We start from the raw sequence: 19,406 nt of genomic DNA, 5'->3' as shown, positions 1-19,406 counted from the left end.
TTATCATTATAAGCATGAAAAATTAAGGAACATCAGTGATAATTTTGGGGTTAGGGCTTGACTAATTAGAAACCTTTGACTGATGATTTGAGGGAAAATTTGAGGTCTGATTTTGGTACTTTTGGTATGACTGAACACGTGAGAGTGTGAGGATTTTGGAAATGTAAATCTTACCCGATTCCGAGACGTGGGCCCAAGGGGCATTTTGGTCATTTTAGCTAATTTTGCGCATTAGCTTAGAATTTCTTTGTAGATTTAGTTACTTGAAGTGTTATTTATATTATGCAATTGAATTGAATAGATTTGGTCCATTTGGAGTCGAGTACTCGTGGCAAGAGCGTGGTTTCGGATTGATTTGAGCTGGTTCGAGGTAAGTGGCTTGCCTAACCTTGTGTGGGGGACCTTCCCCTTAAGATTTGGTATATTTGATAATAGAAATGTCTTGTACGTGAGGTGAAGAGCGCGTCCTTGAGCTAATTTGTGACGACCCGACCCGTCGTCTCATGAGTTACCGCCCCGTTTTCCCCATTTCCTATTTCTTTATGCTTCATTATCAGTGTTGGGTGTGAACGAGTTGATTTGGATTGGTTTTAGTAGGAAATGAGACACTTAGTCTCTTTAAGGAAGGTTTGTTTTGGAAAAGTCAACTAGACGTTGACTTATGTGTTAGAGGGCTCGGATTTGAATCCTGATGATTCGGTTAGCTTCGGGGGATGATTTGTGACTTAGGAGTGTGATCGGAAGTAATTTTGGAGGTCCGGTGTAGAATTAGGCTTGAATTGGCGAAGTTAGTATTTTGGCAAATTCCGGTTGATAGGTGAGATTTTGATCCGAGAGCCGGAATGGAATTCCGAGAGTTGTTGTAGCTTCGTTAGGTGATTTGGGATATGTGTACAAAATTTCAGGTCATTCGGACGTGGTTTAGTCGGGTTTTTGATCGAAAGTGTATTTCGGAAGTTTTTAGAAAATTAGGCTTGAATTCGATGAGTTTTGGGTAATTTGATGTTGTTTGAGGTATTTTGATGATTGGAAGAGGTTTGAATAATGTTATGAATTATGTTGGTATATTTGGTCGGGGTCCCATGAGGCTCGGATAAGTTTTGAAAGAGTTTTTGGAAGATTTTTTTCGTTTAAGCATAAACATGTAGTGATCCAAAGGTCCATTTTTAGTTCTAGATATCGAAATTTTATTTCGAGATTTCCAGAATTTAAATAATGAATTATAGGAGTGATCTGGAAAGTTTGGTCTAATTTCATCAAGTCGCGATTGGGTTTTTGACACGAAACATGTGTTAATTGTTTAACGAGCGAAATGGGTATTGAACTGAGCAAATGAGCTCCGAATTGAGTTTCGACTGAAGGGCTATGTTCGTATTATTATTTGTGACTCATAGGAACAAGAATCATAAAATTCCGAGTTCGTATGATGGAGTTAGACCACCACAAAAATTTCTAGACAATGTATAATTCGGGCAGTCTGAGAGTTTTCTCATTTTTGGAGCTATGGAGCTCGGATTGAAGCGATTTTCATCATATGGATTGGGGTAAGTGTTCTATATACAAAAGTAATTATATTTAATGATTTCATGGTTATTTTCATCCAGAATTAGTGAATCAAATGGAAGAAATTGGAGAAAATTTGTAAACTTTTCAAAAACGAAAATTCTAAATTTGGAGGCCGAATTGTTATCGGAATTTAGTAATTTTGGTATGGTTGGACTCGTGGTTGAATGGGTTGTCGGATTTTGTGAGTTTCGTCGAATTCTGAAGCGTGGGACCGGGGGCCGGGTTTGAGCAATTTCGGGATTTTGATGTTAAATTGGATATTTTCGAGTGGGCTTCGCTCCCTTAGCATATTTTAATGATTATGTACTGATTGTGGCTAGATTTGGAGCATCCAGAGGTCGATTCGTGCGGGTGAGGCATCGCGAGCTAGATTTTGGACCGGATCGAGGTGAGTAATTGATGTAAATGATGTCCTGAGGGTTTGAAACCCCGAAATTTTACATCGTAATGCTATGTTGAGGTGACTTGCACACCGGATAACAGGCGTGGGGTAGAGCACCGTTGGGAATTGTGACTTGGTCCGTCCCGAGAGATATTTTACTACATTTTTGGTTGAGACGTATACTTTATTATTGTGAATTGGGCTTGTTGCCATGCTTGGGGCCTTGTGCCGCCCTGTAGAACCCTTAGGGGATTTTTGACTGGTTTTCCTCACTTATTTTGTTAAAGAATTTATATCCTCAGTCATGTTTTCAATTGTAGACTTCTTGCCAATTATTTGAATCCTTCAGGGATTGATATCACTGCTTTCGCATATTTTGCAGTCCATGGTTTTAAATACTGTTTTGCAAACTCAGCCATCTTTCTAAGATTTGAAAACTTAAATGATATTTCGGGCTGAGAACTACTGTTTTACAAATGCCCAAGGGGCTTATGATGATTTCTAGACTGAGCATGGATCGGGCTGCGCACCGCAGCAGTGTTATATTGATATTGAGGCCGAGAGCATGGTTGATTACATTGATATTGAGGTCGAGAGCCTGATTGATTACATTGATATTGAGGCTGAGAGCCTGGGTGATTATACTGAGATTTATATGAGGCCGAGGGCCTAGATTTGATGCCACGAGATGGCTTGATATTGCGCTTGGGCTGTAGGAGCCCCTCCGGAGTCTGCACACACACCCAGTGAGCGTCGTCGACGATAAATAAAATGGATGGCTCGGGCTGCACGCCGCAATGGGTACTAGAGAGTACCATCATATGCATTGCATTGCACTCATGCATAGAGTGTACCATCATATGCATTGCATTGCACTCATGCATTTGTTTTTATCTGTTATACCTGTCTCAGTAATTGGTACTCTGATTTAATTGACTTGTTGCTTCACTAATTGTTGTTCTAAACTGCCAGTCATAGTTTACTTTGTATTTTTCCACGATTTCTTATTCTCAGCCTTTATTTATGTTTATTGCTCACTGGGTCGGAGTACTCACATTACTCCCTGCACCTTGCGTGCAGATCCAGGTACACCACAGGCTAAGTGAGGAATTGTTTAGCTGAGCAGGCAGTATCCGGGAGTATTGAGGTAGCTGCATGGCGTTCGCAGCCTTGATCTCTCCCCTCTATCTCTATCTTTTATTTCGTATTTTTCCTATACAGACTTGTAATAGGTGGATATTCTGTATTAGAGGCTCATATTCACGACACTGGATTCTGTTGGGCTATGGTGTGGTATTTTAATTGAACTTCTGCAGATTTTATTATTAATTATACACTTGAATGAAATGACTTAGTAAATTCTCTGTGATATTTATCTATAATCTAAATAAGAATTTGGGATAATGTTGTTGAATGGTCGGGCTTGCCTAGCAGTGTGTTGGGCGCCATCATGACCGGGGTTGGGGTCGTGACATAATTATTGGAAATCCAGTTTTCTTTAAGAAATTTTAATTGTGTTCCTTTTTCCTATCTTATACTACTTGCAATTTAAGCTTGATCTTAGCCTAGGAAAGCATGTTTAACTGACTTAATTGCTTACTTGCTTAAACTGTCTTAATTGTATTATGTGAAGTATGTTAGGTTAGAATTACCTGTTTACTTGGTACGAAATTGAGCTTTAATGAGTATTGCTTATGTTGTTGTTGCGTATTTTACTTTGGGACTACGGGACGGCATCTTGGGAGATCCCCTGCATATATTTATGATTTGAGCTGAGGTGCGGGATACCGAGAGATCCCTAGTACGTATATTGAGGATACCACGAGATCCTCGGGATACCAAGAGATCCCTAGCATATATTGAGGATACCTAGAGATCCTCGGGATACCAAGAGATCCCTAGCATATATTGAGGATACCGAGAGATCCTCGGGATACCAAGAGATCCCTAGCATATATATATTGAGGATACCGAGAGATCCTCGGGATACTGAGAGATCCTCGGTTATTTCCTTGTGCCTGTTTTTGTATCAGTTTCAGTTATTGAGTTCCTCGTTTTCCTGTATTAAATTCTTATTGTTAGCCTTCAACTGTACTGCTTATCTTATATTGTCATACCTTATATTTTTATTTTAACTCAGTAAGGCCCTGACCTTCCTCGTCACTACCCGATCGAGGTTAGGTTTGGCACTTATTGAGTATTGTTGTGGTGTACTCATGCCCCTTTCTGCACATGTTTTTCATGTGCAGATCCAGGTACTTTAACTCAGTCCGATCTCCCTTGAGGTGAGGTGACTGCTCCAGAGACTTCTAGGTATATCTGTCGCGTCTGCAGACCGAGGAGTCCCTTTCCATTCTATCTTGTAGTGATAACCCTTCTATTTTCTTCTGTTAATGTAGACATTCCGAAGTTAGAGCATTTTTTATTATATTCGTAGCTTGTGATTCATGGGTTTCCGGGTTTAGGGAAAAATATATTAGTTTATGAGAGTTGGTACTGTGTATACCGAGTGGCACTTTCAAATGCTGTTTTATTACACTATTTCTGTTTTAAATTGTTTTCTTTTCTTCCGTAATATTGGTTTATCTTCCACATTTTAGGCTTACCTAGTCGTAGAGACTAGGTGTCGTTACGATGGTTCATGGAGGGCGAACCGGGGTCGTGACAAGTTGATATCAGAGCTCTAGGTTCATAGGAGTCATGAATCACAAGCTGGTTTATTAGAGTCTCGCTGATCGGTACAGAGACGTTTGTACTTATCTACGAGAGGCTATGTAACTGTTAGGAAAAAATATTCCACTTCATTTTATTTCCTTGTCGTGCGAGATTTTTGACATCATAGTTCTAAACTTCTATCTTCTATTCTCTCACAGATGGTGAGAACACGCGCTACCCGAGATGATCAGACACCCACGCCTCCTACTGCAACCGTCAGAGGCTGGGGCTGAGGTATAGGCCGAGGGCGCGCACGTAGTGCAGCCAGGGCACCTGCGCGAGCTGCCACCGAGGTACCACTAGTAGTTCCAGCCAGAGTTCAGGCACCTGTCACGCCTACTGCTACTACTACTCCAGCACTTCAGAAGACACTGGCACAATTCATGAGCATGTACACCACTCTAGCTCAGGCAGGGTTGCTTCCCCTTGCTGCAGCTACATCTCAGGCTGGGGGAGGAGCATAAACGCCCGCCGCCTGCACTCCTGAGCAGCGAGTGCATGTTGAACAGGTCCCTGAGATTATTCCTGTACAGCCGGCAGTTCGAGATCAGCCCGAGGACAGGGCAGCAGTTTTCGAGGATGAGCAGCTGAGGCTTGAGAGGTTCAAGAAGTACAAGCCTCCTATATTTAGTGGTCTAGCATCGGATGATGCTCTGGGATTTCTAGATGAGTGTTTTTGTATTCTCCATACCATGGGTATAACAGGATCGAGTGCGATTTCCTTCACTACTTTCCAGCTTTGAGGAGCTGCCTATGAGTGGTGGCGCACCTATGAGTTAGACAGTCTGGATGAGGCTGCTTCACTGACTTGGACTCAGTTTTCAGATCTATTCCTGAGAGAGTATGTTCCTCAGAGACTCAAGGACGCATGGCACACAGAGTTTGAGCACTTGCGCCAGGGTGCTATGACTCTCTCAGAGTATGTCGTTCGTTACAATAGTTTGGCTAGGCATACCCCAGCTTTAGTTTCTACGGTTCACGAGAGAGTTCGTCGGTTTATTGAGGGTCTTATTCCCAGCATCAGGTCTAGCATGGCTCGTGAGTTGGAAATGGATATTTCTTATCAGCAGGTGGTGAGCATTGCTAGGAGGATTGAGGGTATGCATGCTAGGGAGAGAGAGGAGAGGGAGTCGAAGAGGTCTCAAAAGTTGGGTCATTATTCTGGTGCCCGTGCCCCAGCTGTAGTCATCATGGTAGGGGTTATATGAGTCGCCCTGTTCATTCAGCTCTTCCAGCAGCTAGTGGTATTCCAGCTCCTCCTAGACCTCAGGAGCCTTATTATGCACCTCTGGCATCTAGTGCACCTCCTGCGCGGGGTGCTTTCAGAGATCAGTCCAGCAGACCTAGCCCGAGACAGTCACAACCACCACGTCCTCCCAGAGCTTGTTTTGAGTGTGGTGACACACGTCATGTGGTGAGGGATTGCCCTAGACTTGGGAGGAGTGCGCCTCCACAGACTTCTCAGCCACAGCGCGCCCTGCAGAGTTCTCAGGCTATAGTTATATCTCTAGTTGCTACCACACCTACTCAGCTAGCCAGAGGTAGAGATCTCCCTAGAGGGGGAGGCCAGGCCCGATACTATGCCCTTCCTGCCCGAACCGAGGCTGTTGCCTCTAGTTTTGTCATCACAGGTATTATACTGGCTTGTCACAGAGATGCATCGGTTCTATTTGATCCAGGCTCCACTTACTCTTATGTGTCTTCTTATTTTGCTCCACATTTGGGTGTACCTTGGGATTCGTTGAGTTCCCTTATTTATGTTTCTACTCCTGTGGGAGATTCTCTTGTTGTGGACCGCATTTATCGGTCGTGTTTGGTTGCTCTTAGTGGTTTTGAGACCAAAGCTGATTTATTGTTGCTCAACATGGTGGATTTTGATATTATCTTGGGCATGGACTGGTTATCGCCCTATTTTGATATTCTTGATTGTCACGCCAAAATCATGACGCTGGCTATGCTAGGTGTACCGCATGTTAAGTGGAAGGGTACTTTAGATCACACTCCCAGTAGAGTTATTTCTTTTCTTAAAGCTTAGGGTATGGTTAAGAAGGGGTGTGACGTATATTTAGCTTATGTGAGAGATGTCAGTATTGATACCCCTTTAGTTGATTCAGTCCCAGTAGTACGGGATTTTCCCGATGTGTTTCCAGCTGATCTTCTAGGCATGCCGCCTGATAGAGATATTGACTTTGGCATTGATCTGCTGCCAGGCACTTAGCCCATTTCTATTCCTCCGTATCGTATGGCTCCTCCTGAGTTGAAAGAGTTGAAGGATCACTTACAGGAATTGCTTGATAAGGGTTTTATTTAGCCCAGTGTATCACCTTGGGGTGCTCCTGTCTTGTTTGTGAAGAAAAATGATAGTTCTATATATATGTGTATTGATTATCGCCAGTTAAACAAGGTTACAGTGAATAACCGTTATCCTTTGCCTCGTATTGATGATCTATTTGACCAGCTTCTGGGCGTACAGGTATTTTCTAAGATTAACTTGCGCTCAGGTTACCATTAGTTGAAGATTCAGGAGCCAGATATCCCGAAGACTACTTTCAGGACTCGGTATGGTCATTACGAGTTCCTTTGCCTGGTATTGATGATCTGTTTGACCAGCTTCTGGGCGCATGAGTGTTTTCTAAGATTGACTTGTTTTCAAGTGACCATCAGTTGAAGATTCGAGAGCTAGATATCCCGAAGACTATTTTCAGGACTCGGTATGGTCATTACGAGTTCCTTGTTATGTCATTTGGGCTGACCAATGCCCCAGCAACCTTTATGCATTTGATGCACAGTGTGTGTCGGCCGTATCTTAAGTCATTCGTCATTGTCTTTATTGATGATATTCTGGTGTATTCTCGGAGTCGGGAAAATCATGAGCAGCACCTGAGGACTGTGCTTCAGACTCTGAGAAAGAAGAAGTTATATGCTAAGTTCTCGAAATGTAAGTTTTGGTTGGATTCCGTGGCATTCTTAGGCCACGTGGTATCGAGTGAGGTATTCAGGTGGATCCGAAGAAAGTAGAGGTTGTGCAGAGTTGGCCCAGACCATCCTCAGCTATAGAGATTCACAGTTTCCTTGGCTTGGCGAGTTACTACCGCCGTTTTGTTGAGGGGTTTTCATCGATTGTAGCCCCTATGACTAGACTGACCCAGAAGGGTGCTCTGTTCCAGTGGACGGAAGAGTCTGAGGCGAGCTTTCAGAAGCTCAAGACAGCTTTGACTACAGCCCCAATTTTCATACTGCCTACAGGTTCGGGGTCTTATACGATCTATTATGATGCCTCGAGGATTGGCCTCGGAGCGGTGTTAATGCAGGACAGTAGGGTGATTGCCTACGCGTCCAGACAATTGAAGGTACAAGAGAAGAATTACCCTATCCATGACCTTGAGTTAGCTACCATTGTTCACGCCCTGAAGATCTGGCGCCATTCTTTGTACTGGGTCCCATGTGAGATTTATACTGATCATCAGAGCTTGCAACACCTTTCAAGCAAAAAGATCTAAATTTATGCCAGATGAGATGGTTAGAGTTGCTAAAGGAGTATGATATCACTATTTTGTATCACCCGGGTAAGGTCAATGTGGTGGCCGATGCCTTGAGTCATCGGGCAGAGAGTTTGGGGAGTTTGGTTTATTTAGTAGCATCGGAGAGACCTATGGTGATGGATATTCAGGCCTTAGCCAGCCAGTTTGTGAGATTGGATCTTTCGGAGTCCAGTTAGGTTCTAGCTTGCGTGGTTTCTCGGTTTTCCTTATTTGATCGTACCAGGGAGCGTCAGTATGATGACCCTCATTTACTTGTCCTCAAGGACAAGGATCAGCATGGTGATGCTAGAGATGTGACTATTGGTGATGATGGGGTATTGAGGATGCAGGGTCGGATTTGTGTACCCAATGTTGATGGGCTTCGGGAGATGATTCTGGAAGAGGCCCATAGTTTGCGGTATTCTATTCATCCGAGTGCCGTGAAGATGTATCGGGATTTGAGGCAGCACTACTGGTGGAGGCGGATGAAGAAAGATATAGTTGAATTTGTAGCTCGCTGCCTCAACTGTCAGCAGGTGAAGTATGAGCACCAGAGACCGGGTGGGTTGCTTCGGCAGATAGAGATTCCGGAGTGGAAGTGGGAGCGGATCACCATGGACTTTGTAGTTAGGCTCCCGTAGACTTTGAGAAAGTTCGATGCTATTTGGGTGATTGTGTATCGGCTGACCAAGTCCGCTCACTTCATTCATGTGTACTACTTATTCTTCGGAGCGGTTGGCGGAGATTTATATCCGGGAGGTTGTTCGTCTGCATGGTATTCCAGTTTCCATCATTTCAGATAGAGGTACTCAGTTCATATCACGGTTCTGGAGGGCCGTTCAGCAGGAGTTGGGTACTCGGGTGGAGTTGCGTACAATATTTCACCTCAGACGGACGGACAATCCGAGCACACTATTCATATTCTTGAGGATATGCTCCGTATGTGTGTGACTGAGTTTGGAGGGTCTTGGGATCAGTACTTGTCATTGGCGGAGTTTGCCTACAATAACAGCTATCAGTCCAGCATTCAGATGGCACCGTATGAAGCTTTATATAGTAGGTGGTGTAGATCCCTGGTGGGTTGGTTTAAGCGGGGTGAGGCCAAATTATTGGGCATAGAATTGGTTCAGGATGCTTTGGAGAAGGTTAAGGTGATTCAGGATAGACTCCGTACAACCCAGTCCAGATAGAAGAGTTACACAGACCGGAAGGTTCGTGATGTTTCCTATACAGTTGGAGAACGGGTTCTGCTTATGAGCGTGTTAGGGAGGTTGCTTATGAGCTTGCCTTACCTCCCAGCTTGGCAGGAGTTCATCCGGTATTTCATGTTTCGATTCTATGGAGGTACCACGGTGATCCGTCACACGTGTTGGATTTCAGTTCAGTCCAGTTGGACAAGTATCTATCTTATGTTGAGGAGTCAGTGGCAATATTGGACAGGCAGGTTAGAAAGCTGAATATTGCATCAGTAAAGGTTCAGTGGCGGGGTTAGCCGGTTAAGGAGGCGACTTGGGAGATCAAGCAGGATATGTGCAGCCGTTACCCTCATCTTTTCACTACTCCAGGTATGTCTCTATGCTCGTTCAAGGACGAACGAATATTTAAGTGTTGTGACGACCCGGCCGGGAGACTTACCGCAGAAGCGGTACCGCATCTGCGAATGGGTAATCGCAGGTGCGAAAGCTGGTCTTTAAGTGAAAGGTCGCAGATGTGACCATGTTCTCGCAGAAGCGAGACCGCAGATGCATCTCCAGGGCCGCAGAAGCGGATTAACTAGGCAGAAACATATAAATACTTGCCTTCGCAAAATTTAGCTATTTTTCACCTCTTTTCAAACGGGAAGAAGCTTGGGGAGCATTTTTCAAGAGGGATTTTCAGAGGAGTTCATTGGGTAAGGTCTTTTGTCCCTAAACTCGTTATTGGAGTGATTTTGATCATTATAAGCATGAAAAATTAAGGAAAATCAGTGGTAATTTGGGGGTTAGGGCTTGACTAATTAGAGACTTTTGAGTGATGATTTTGAGGGACCATTTAAGGTCCGATTTTGGTACTTTTGATATGACTGGACTCGTGAGAGTGTGAGGATTCTGGAAATGTAAATATTACCCGATTCCGAGAAGTGGGCCTAAGGGGAATTTTGGTAATTTTACCTAATTTCGTGCATTAGCTTAGAATTTCTTTGTAGAATCAGTTACTTGAAGTGTTATTTACATAATGCAATTGAACTGAATAGATTTAGGCCATTTGGAGTCGAGTACTCGTGGCAAGAGCGTGGTTTCGGATTGATTTGAGCTGGTTCGAGGTAAGTGGCTTGCCTAACCTTGTGTGAGGGACCTTCCCCTTAGAATTTGGTATATTTGATAATTGAAATGCCTTATATGTGAGGTGACGAGTGTGTCTTGAGCTAATTGTTGGAAATCCGGTTTTCTTTAAGAAATTTTAATTGTGTTCCTTTTTCCTGTCTTATACTACTTGCAATTGAAGCCTGATGTTAGCCTAGGAAAGCATGTTTAATTGACTTAATTGCTTACTTGCTTAAACTGTCTTAATTGTATTATGTGAAGCATGTTAGGTTAGAATTACCTGTTTACTTGGTACAAAATTGAGATTTAGTGAGTATTCCTTATGTTGTTGCTGCGTGTTTTACTTTGGGACTACGGGACGGCATCCCGGGAGATCCCTTGCATGTATTTATGGTTTGAGCTGAGGTGCGGGATACCGAGAGATCCCTAGAACGTATATTGAGGATACCAAGAGATCTTCAGAATTCCAAGGGATCCCCAACATCTATTGAGGATACCGAGAGATCCTTGGGATACCAAGAGATCCCTAGCATATATTAAGGATACTAAGAGATCCTCGGGATACCAAGAGATCCATGGTATATATATTGAGGGTACTAAGAGATCCTCGGGATACTGAGAAATCCCCGGTTATTTCCTTGTGCCTGTTTTTGCCCCTGTTTTAGTTATTGAGTTCCTTGTCTTCTTGTATTAAATTCTTATTGTTACACTTCAACTGTACTGCTTATCTTATACTGTCATACCATATATTTTTATTTTAACTCAGTAGGGCCCTGACCTTACTCGTCACTACCCGACCGAGGTTAGGCTTGACACTTATTGAGTACTGCTGTGGTGTACTCATACCCCTTTATGCGCATGTTTTTCATGTGCAGATCTAGGTAATTTGACTCAATCCTATCACCCTTGAGGCGAGGCGACTGCTCCAGAGACTTCGAGGTATATCTGCCACATCCGCAGACCGAGAAGTCCCTTTCCGTTCTATCTTGTAGTGATAGACTTTCTATTTTCTTCTGTTGATGTAGACATTCCAGAGCTTGTGATTCATGGGTTTCCGGGTTTTGGGAAAACTATATTAGTTTATGAGAGTTGGTACTGTGTATGCCGAGTGGCACTTTCAATTATTGTTTTATTACACTATTTCTGTTTTAAACTATTTTCTTTTTTTTCTGCAAATTGGGTTTACCTTCCGCATTTTAGGCTTACCTAGTCGTAGAGACTAGGTGACGTCACGATGGTTCACGGAGGGCAAACTGGGGTCGTGACAGAAACTAGGACTTGGTATTAGAGACCTTGGCTTGAGGATTTGATGGGCCATTTGTGGTCGGATTTTGGGACTTTTGATATGTATGAACTCGTGGGGAGATAAGGAATCCATTGATATAAATTTTATCGAATTCCGAGACGTGGGCTCGGGGGTCGGGTTTTGGTTAATTTCAGGATTTATATTGTAAGTTGATCATTTTCACATGGGCTTCGTTCCTTTAGAATATTTTGACGTTGTGATTCTTATTTTGGATAGATTCGACGCGAGTGGAAGCCGATTCGAGGGGCAAAGGCGCCGCGGGCTAGAGTTTGGACCAGATAAAGGTGAGTAATGATTTTAAATGTTGTCCTGAGGATATGAAACCCCAGATTGTACATCGTTGTGATATGTTGAGGTGACACACATGCTAGATGACGAGCGTGAGGTCGTTCACTATTGGGGATCGAGACTTAGTCCATCCCGTACGACTATTTTACTGCGTATTTGATTGAAAACTGGTTGCTATCATCATGTTTTGAGCTAAATGCCATATTTTGGCCTCGTGCCAACTATTTGGACCCTTAGGGGATTTTTTTACTGACATGTCCTCACTATTTTGACTTTATACTTGTACTCAGTCATGCTATATTCTACTGTTTTCATAACTTAGCCATGTTTACTCTGTTTTAATACATTAAATGATATTTTCAGTGATAATTTAGGCTGAGCATCATGTTTTACTGTTGCCCGAGTGGCTTATGAGATTCTGACTGAGTAAGGCTGATGGCCTGTGTTGTGAGGATACAATGATTTATGATTATGAGGCCGAGGGCCTGAGTTGTACGCCACAAGGTGGCTTGATATGAGGCCGAGAGCCTATTGATTATGCCACGAGATGGCTTGATATTGCGCTTGGGCCATAAGGGGTCCCTCCTGGGTCTGCACACCTCCAGAGAGCGCGGGTACCCATTGTGATATGAGATATAGCCCAAGGGGCTGGTGTTGTTCCATGATATTGCCTGAGGGGCGGATTCTGTTGACATTGTGCCCGGGGGGGCTGATTTTTATGTGTTTATCTGTTCTAGCTGCTTTTTATTTAATTGTTTAACTGTTAAAAAGATGTTTTAAAGAAGTTTATTCTGAACTAAGGTGGCTTTATATGTTTTCATTGTTTTATTGCTTTTACTGGTTTTATACTGCTTCTTTATAGTATATTATTGTGCTTTTATGTGATTTCTTATCGCTCAGCCTTCATTTATTGTTATACTCACTGAGTTGGAGTACTCACTTTACTCCCTGCACCCTGTGTGCAAATTCAGGCGCTTCAGGTCCCCGCTAGCGAGTGTTGATTCTTCCAGCTCAAGCGGATTCGGAGATTCACTAAGTAGTTGCTCGGCGTTCGCAGCCTAGTGCCTCTCCCTCTATCTTATTTTCTCTTGTTTTAGTTTTGTAATAGACTAGGTAGACTCTTCCTGTTTTAATCGGTTAGTAGATGCTCATGACTGGTGACACCCCGATGTCGGGCTATGTCTATTCCGCAAATTGTATTATTCACCTTTATTTTGGGATTATTATTATGTTAAAGACTTAATTTATATTATTTTAATGGCTTAAAATAAATTAGGTGTGTGTCAGTTGGCCTTGTCTTCAAGAGAGGCGCCATCACGACTGGGTCTGGATTCGTGACAAATGTCGTAAGTATATTGTATGTCACGTCTTCTTCTTCTTCGAGTTTCAATATGAAATTCAGCCAAAATCAAGTCTAATCTTCACCAAACACCCTCAAAATTGAGTTATAAACTCCAAATATTATTCCCAATTATTTGCAACAATACCCAATCCAAACAAATAATGGTTTTTGAAAACTCAAATTCGATTTCAAAACTTTAAAGATTTTTAATAGTTGTCAATGGTGGAGAGTCAAACACCTTCAAAATTATTGATTGACAATTTCAATTTGAACACCAATTGTGCAACATGAAAGAAAATTGTTAAGTTAAAACGATTAAAATCTATTGATGAATTCCATTAAAACTCTATACAACAAGAACTCATAAAAAAACAGAGAACCTCAAAGCTCAAATGAAGTAAAATTGGGGGAAAAACCAGAGAAGGAGAGTAGAGAGACGAAGAGAGAGAGAGACAGAGACAGAGAGACGGAGAGATAGAGAGAGAGTATAAAGGGATAAGGAAATAACTAATATTCCTTATCCATATCCTATTATAAAGGGATACTCATTTAAAACTTATTTGAATATAATTGGTAAATTGTATATGATCATGTAATTAAATTAAAACTTGAGTAGAAAGGGTAATACGATTTCAAATAGCGTATAGAAAGGTAAAAATCTCTTATTTAAATAGTTTCGTAATTAATTTGGCCTAAATTGGATGTAGATTTCCATAAATTGAACCCAAATACCATTTGTGATACGACTTTCTTTGGACCAACTAGTTGTGTCGTGCAGTAAATAATCCTCGAACATTATACGTTTCCTTTTGTGATTTTGTTTTTGGTAGAAAAAATAATATTATTAACATTATTAGATTCAATTACACAACTTAATTTGTCCAGGATACACAATCATCATTTCTAAAAGACATACAAAAGTAGGTGAAAAAAATCATAGATACTTAAGCTCTCAAAAATTTGCATGGTTCTTCCACATTTTGCTAAGTCATGTACCACTATATTGTTTTTCTTGAAATACATGCTTCGTCCTCTAATTTTCTACCTCAAGCATTAACAACCTACAATCCTAATATCCGAGTAATGAGTGTTGCCATTTTTGTATGGGTCAAAATCGAATTAGAGAAATTCGACATGCGGAGACAATTATCATGAGTAACTTGCGAATTGAATTGAGCTGTCTGGCCGAAGTCGAGGAGTGATCAATAAGGCCAAGGTCGAGCAGTGATCAATAAGGCCAAGGCCAAGCAGTGATCAATAAGGCCGAGATCAAGCAGTGATCAATAAGGCCGGGGTCGAGTAGTAATCATTAACAAGGCCGAGGTCGAGCATTACAGATAGAAGTAACAGCTAATTTTGCTTTGAAATCTTTAAAGGGAATATTCTAATTGTATTGGGTTTTCTAGGGATATCCCTTATAAATAGAAAGAGAGAAGAAACAGAGAGGAGGGACTTCTCTAAAAAAGCAAACCATCTATCTCTAGAAAAGATAAAAAAAACACATCTCTCTAAAGAGATTTTATGATCTGTTACCCCACACTCCCTATTAGATCCAAAAAGGGTCCTAAAATTTTTGTATTTGTCTATCATTCATCTTTATCAAAATGAAAGAGGATCCGCCTCACTCAAGATTGGGTGAATCTTCTCCTTTATTTACATTTTATTGCCATTTAATGTTATTTAATACGTGGTCTTTTTCATACTATTAGATCCGGCCATAACTACTGCCAATATTTGTACTCAACTATATTTTTCTCTTCATGTTATCCATCTCATATCTAGAATTAATTATCCTTAACTAGGATTTACCCTCTATCTTCTTATTTAATTAGTTTAACAAAAAGGTCTAATACTTTTTTGTCAAACAATTTGACGCCGTCTGTGAGAATTTTCTAATTAAAATTTTAGTTTTCTCTAGATCTCTAAAAATCAATTCTTACCCATTTTCTGTTTCTTGGTACATATGGAGAGTACGTAACATATGATTCTCTTCATTCCTTTTTTTACTACTATCCTTTCTTCTGGCTATACTGCTTTTTTCAACATGGTGGTGGCTCATCAGCGTTCTCCGCCGTCTAGCCGCCAAGATAAAGAAAAATTGCGTGACGTTGAGCTTCATATGATAGACCTTTTGGGCGAGATATCGGAAGTGTCAAAGCTCATTATCAAAGCCTCTGAAAATTTTGGTTTCTTCAAAGTCATCAACCATGGTGTCCCTGAACGTGTCATTAAAGCAATGGAAAATGAATGCTACGTATTTTTCTCTCAACCGGCTTCCGAAAAACAGCGTGTTGGACCGGCCAATCCCTATGGCCAACAACGATATAGAGGCATTTAAAAGTTGGATGGAGCGTGATATATCTGGTATTCATGAGATTGGGCCGTGATTGCGGTTTTAAAGCTAACATTCGAGTACGGAGCAAAACGAGTCATTCTACGGTGCGACTCTCAGCTCGTTGTCAAGCAATTCACAGGGACTTTCCAAATCAAGGAATAAAGACTGCAAAAATACCAGGCCGAGATCTGCAAGTTGTTACTCGAGTTCGATGAATGCTAGCTTGACCAAATCTTTCGAGCACAGAATATCGAAGCAGGCGGCCTTGCCAAATTGGTAGCGGCCACTAAAAACATAACTGGAGAAGGTAATGTGGTCACTCCCCTCCACTCGTTGACCGATCAAATCGAGGTAACGAACGATTTCATTTGGTTTTAACTGACTATTTCTCTAAGTGAAATAAAATCAGGAGTATTCTCCCCGATACGCGAACAGGGAACGATCGTCATCAAAGCAAATCCCAAGATGCCAAGAGACCATATAGACTAGGACTGGATTGCCAACCCAGAAAACATGTAAATCTCTCCGATATATGTAGGCAAAGCATGAGTGCATGAAGCTCACCCGTATTTCGGCCAAAGCTTGCATTCGACCTTGCTCGAATCAGCATTCGACCTCGCTAGAATCAGCATTCGACCTCGCTCGAATCAGCATTCGACCTCGTTCGAATCTGCATTCGACCTCGCTCGAATCTGCATTCGACCTTGCTCCAAAAATAGAATCAGAAATAAGCAACAAAAGTAGCATTCCAAATCAAAGGAGGTACCTGATAAGGCATCTTATAAGGGCCGAATCGCCCGTCCAGATCGGAGGACGCGGATGAACTCCTCCGATGGCGCCCTACTTTCCAAAGCTGCCATCCTGGCCTCGTTGGCCTTCTCCAACTCTACCGTCTTCTCGATCAACTCATCACTCGAGTCATTGGCCCTGGTCGAACATTGCTCAAATTCAGCCCGCAGGGATACCACTTGGACCTGAAGATCGACACCCTCAGTGGCGATCCTCACTACTCGACCTCCCCATCCAAATTTCTCGAACTACGATTAATGAAGTTCGCTCACCGAGATCAACCAAACGACGACCTTGATAAACAGAGGGACTAACTGTTTGAGTCAAAATCGAATCAGAGAAATTTGACATGCGGAGACAATTGTCATGAGTAACCTGCGAATCGAATTGAGCTGTTTGGCCGAGGTCGAGCAGTGACCAATAAGGCCGAAGTCGAGTAGTGATCATTAACAAGGCCAAGGTCGAGCAGTACAAATAGAAATAACGGCTAGTTTTGCTTTGGAATCTTCAAAAGGAATGTTCTACTGAATATTTTCTCTAATTGTACTTTTTTAGGATTTTCTAGGGATATCCCTTCTAAATAGGAAGAAGGAGGAAACAAAGAGGGGGGGACTTCTCTAAAAAAGCAAACCCTCTATCTCTAGAAAAGATAAAAAACACATCTCTCTAAAGAGATTAGATTATCTGTTATCTCACACTCCCCATTAGATCCGAAAAAGGTCCTAAAATTCTTGTATTTGTCTATCATTCATCTCTATCAAAATAAAAGAGGATCCGCCTCACTCAAGACTGGGTGAATCTTCTCCTTTATTTTGCATTTTATTGTCATTTAATGTTATTTAATGCATGACATTACTATTAGATCCAGCCATAAATACTACCAACATTTGTACTCAACTATATTTTTCTATTGATCGTGTTATCCATCTCAGATCTCGAATTAATTATCCTTAACTAGGATTTACCCTCTATCTTCTTATTTAATTAGTTTAACAAAAAGGCCTAATACTTTTTGGTCAAACAATTTTAACATGGTAACTATTTTTTTGCAATCTCTTTCAATCTCAATTGGCAAGAGATTTTTCTATAGAAACTAAGTGTATCTCTTCTTTAAGACTAGAATTTATGCATTTGTGCTTGTAGAGTAGGAAATTATTTGCTTCCTAAGGCCCAGGATTACTTTTGCATGCACCATCTGTGTTCAGTTAAATTGATGAATATGATTCCCATTTTAAAAGCTGATATGCACGCTAGGATTCTTTCTGTTATGCTTTGTACGTCAAAATAATTTTTAATTTTGAGATCTGTAATTGACATTATTTCTTCTACTATAGTACTACTATTATATAAAACATAAAGCAAACGACAGTTTTAAAAACATTAACAGAAAAGAGGGTCAACATTAATCTTTTCCTTTGCTTTTCTCTCCAAATCCAAATCCATTTAACACCTCCGAAATCAGCTCAAACCACTCTGGTTGAAGTTCTTCTCGCGGTGGTGCTCTTCTTCTTCGAACAAAAAACAAAGTTACGAAAAGGCTTAAATTTGATGACATGTAAAAAGAAAGCTGAAAGCTACCTGCTTTTAAATAAAGAATAGAAAAAGGAAACCTACCACAGATTTCATATGATAAATTTACGATGAATCATGCATACATGCATGAAACAAGATATTTCCTGCTTGAGAAAAAAAGCCACTCACTTGACTTCTTTATTATTCGTACATAGTATCAAAGACAAAGAAATAAGAAAGGAAATGTTGAAATTAACATGAAAACACTAATCCGTAATACGGATTTAATAGCTAGAGTTCATTGTCACTGCACTCTACCTACACGAAACATAGAGATTCATCGTAAATAGGCGACGCACGACAGGTACAACAAATTATGCAATCACCGCAATCAACAGTTGAAATACAAAGTCTCCCACAAGTATTAAGTTGCGGCATTATCCTCCTCTTGATTCCTGAAATATCATAATCAACATCCCGTGCAGCAACGACATTTGTATTTGAGGACCATGGCGCATTCACTGAAATATTTCATCATATCAAATAAGAGAATGATCGATAAAATATGAAAATGAACAACAATTAAACGTCATGCATAAAAGTACATGTATATCCTTATAACAGGCATACATGCGTATGAAACTCGTGCAAATTTGTATAAGTCCATACATATATGTGGCAAATGCAGCAATGTAAAAGTACAATTCAAAGATAAATAGAGATAGAATATGAAATACTAACTAGTGGCTGCCATGATAAGAGTAGCCAGAATCAAACTCAGCTTAAGGAATGCCATACTAAGAAGAATACTTTGCTCTTTGTGAATATTTGTATAAGGATATCTCATTCCTTTCCAAATAACACAATTTATAGACCTCTCCAAAAAATGCATTTTGATTCGCTTTTTTTTTTAAATACTTTTACTTCTTGCTTAACTTTTCGTTGGGGTCAACTCTTGCAAGTGCAAGTCTTCGTTTTTAATTACAAATGAAATATCTTATTTAAAGTTTCTTTTACTCTCACATCTCCCAAAAAATATTTAAACTAAAATAATTTGACCAAGAAGTATTCTAGTAATTCCTATAAAATTAATGATGATCTGACCTGATTTAAGATCCATTAGTTTTGTGAGATGCATGTGAAATTTATGATGGCTCCGTGGTCTAGTACGTAATTCGTAATATGCACATGGCTACTAATAATTTCTATTAAAGTAATTAGTGTTATTATTTGATTAAAGGAAACTATATACTTTTTATTATATGACTAGTGAATTTGTTTGCATTTCACGTGATTATAAAAGATTTAGGTGAATTTATGAAATCATATTTTTTCTAGTCAAGAATA

General features: G+C 40.8%; 1 long non-coding RNA gene across 1 annotated transcript; it reads right to left on the bottom strand.

The window, feature by feature from the left end:
• Positions 1 to 18,153: 18,153 nt before the first annotated feature.
• Positions 18,154 to 18,908, bottom strand: LOC104232459 (uncharacterized). Its single transcript, XR_712337.2, has 2 exons — positions 18,801 to 18,908; positions 18,154 to 18,580 (listed from the first exon to the last, which is right to left on the bottom strand). It is a non-coding gene; the product is annotated as an uncharacterized lncRNA (long non-coding RNA).
• Between the last annotated feature and the right edge of the window lie 498 nt (positions 18,909 to 19,406).

This window comes from Nicotiana sylvestris, chromosome 1 (assembly GCF_000393655.2).
Source record: "Nicotiana sylvestris chromosome 1, ASM39365v2, whole genome shotgun sequence".
In the NCBI taxonomy this organism is placed as follows: Eukaryota; Viridiplantae; Streptophyta; class Magnoliopsida; order Solanales; family Solanaceae; genus Nicotiana; species Nicotiana sylvestris.
This window is presented reverse-complemented; position numbering and strand designations above follow the sequence as displayed.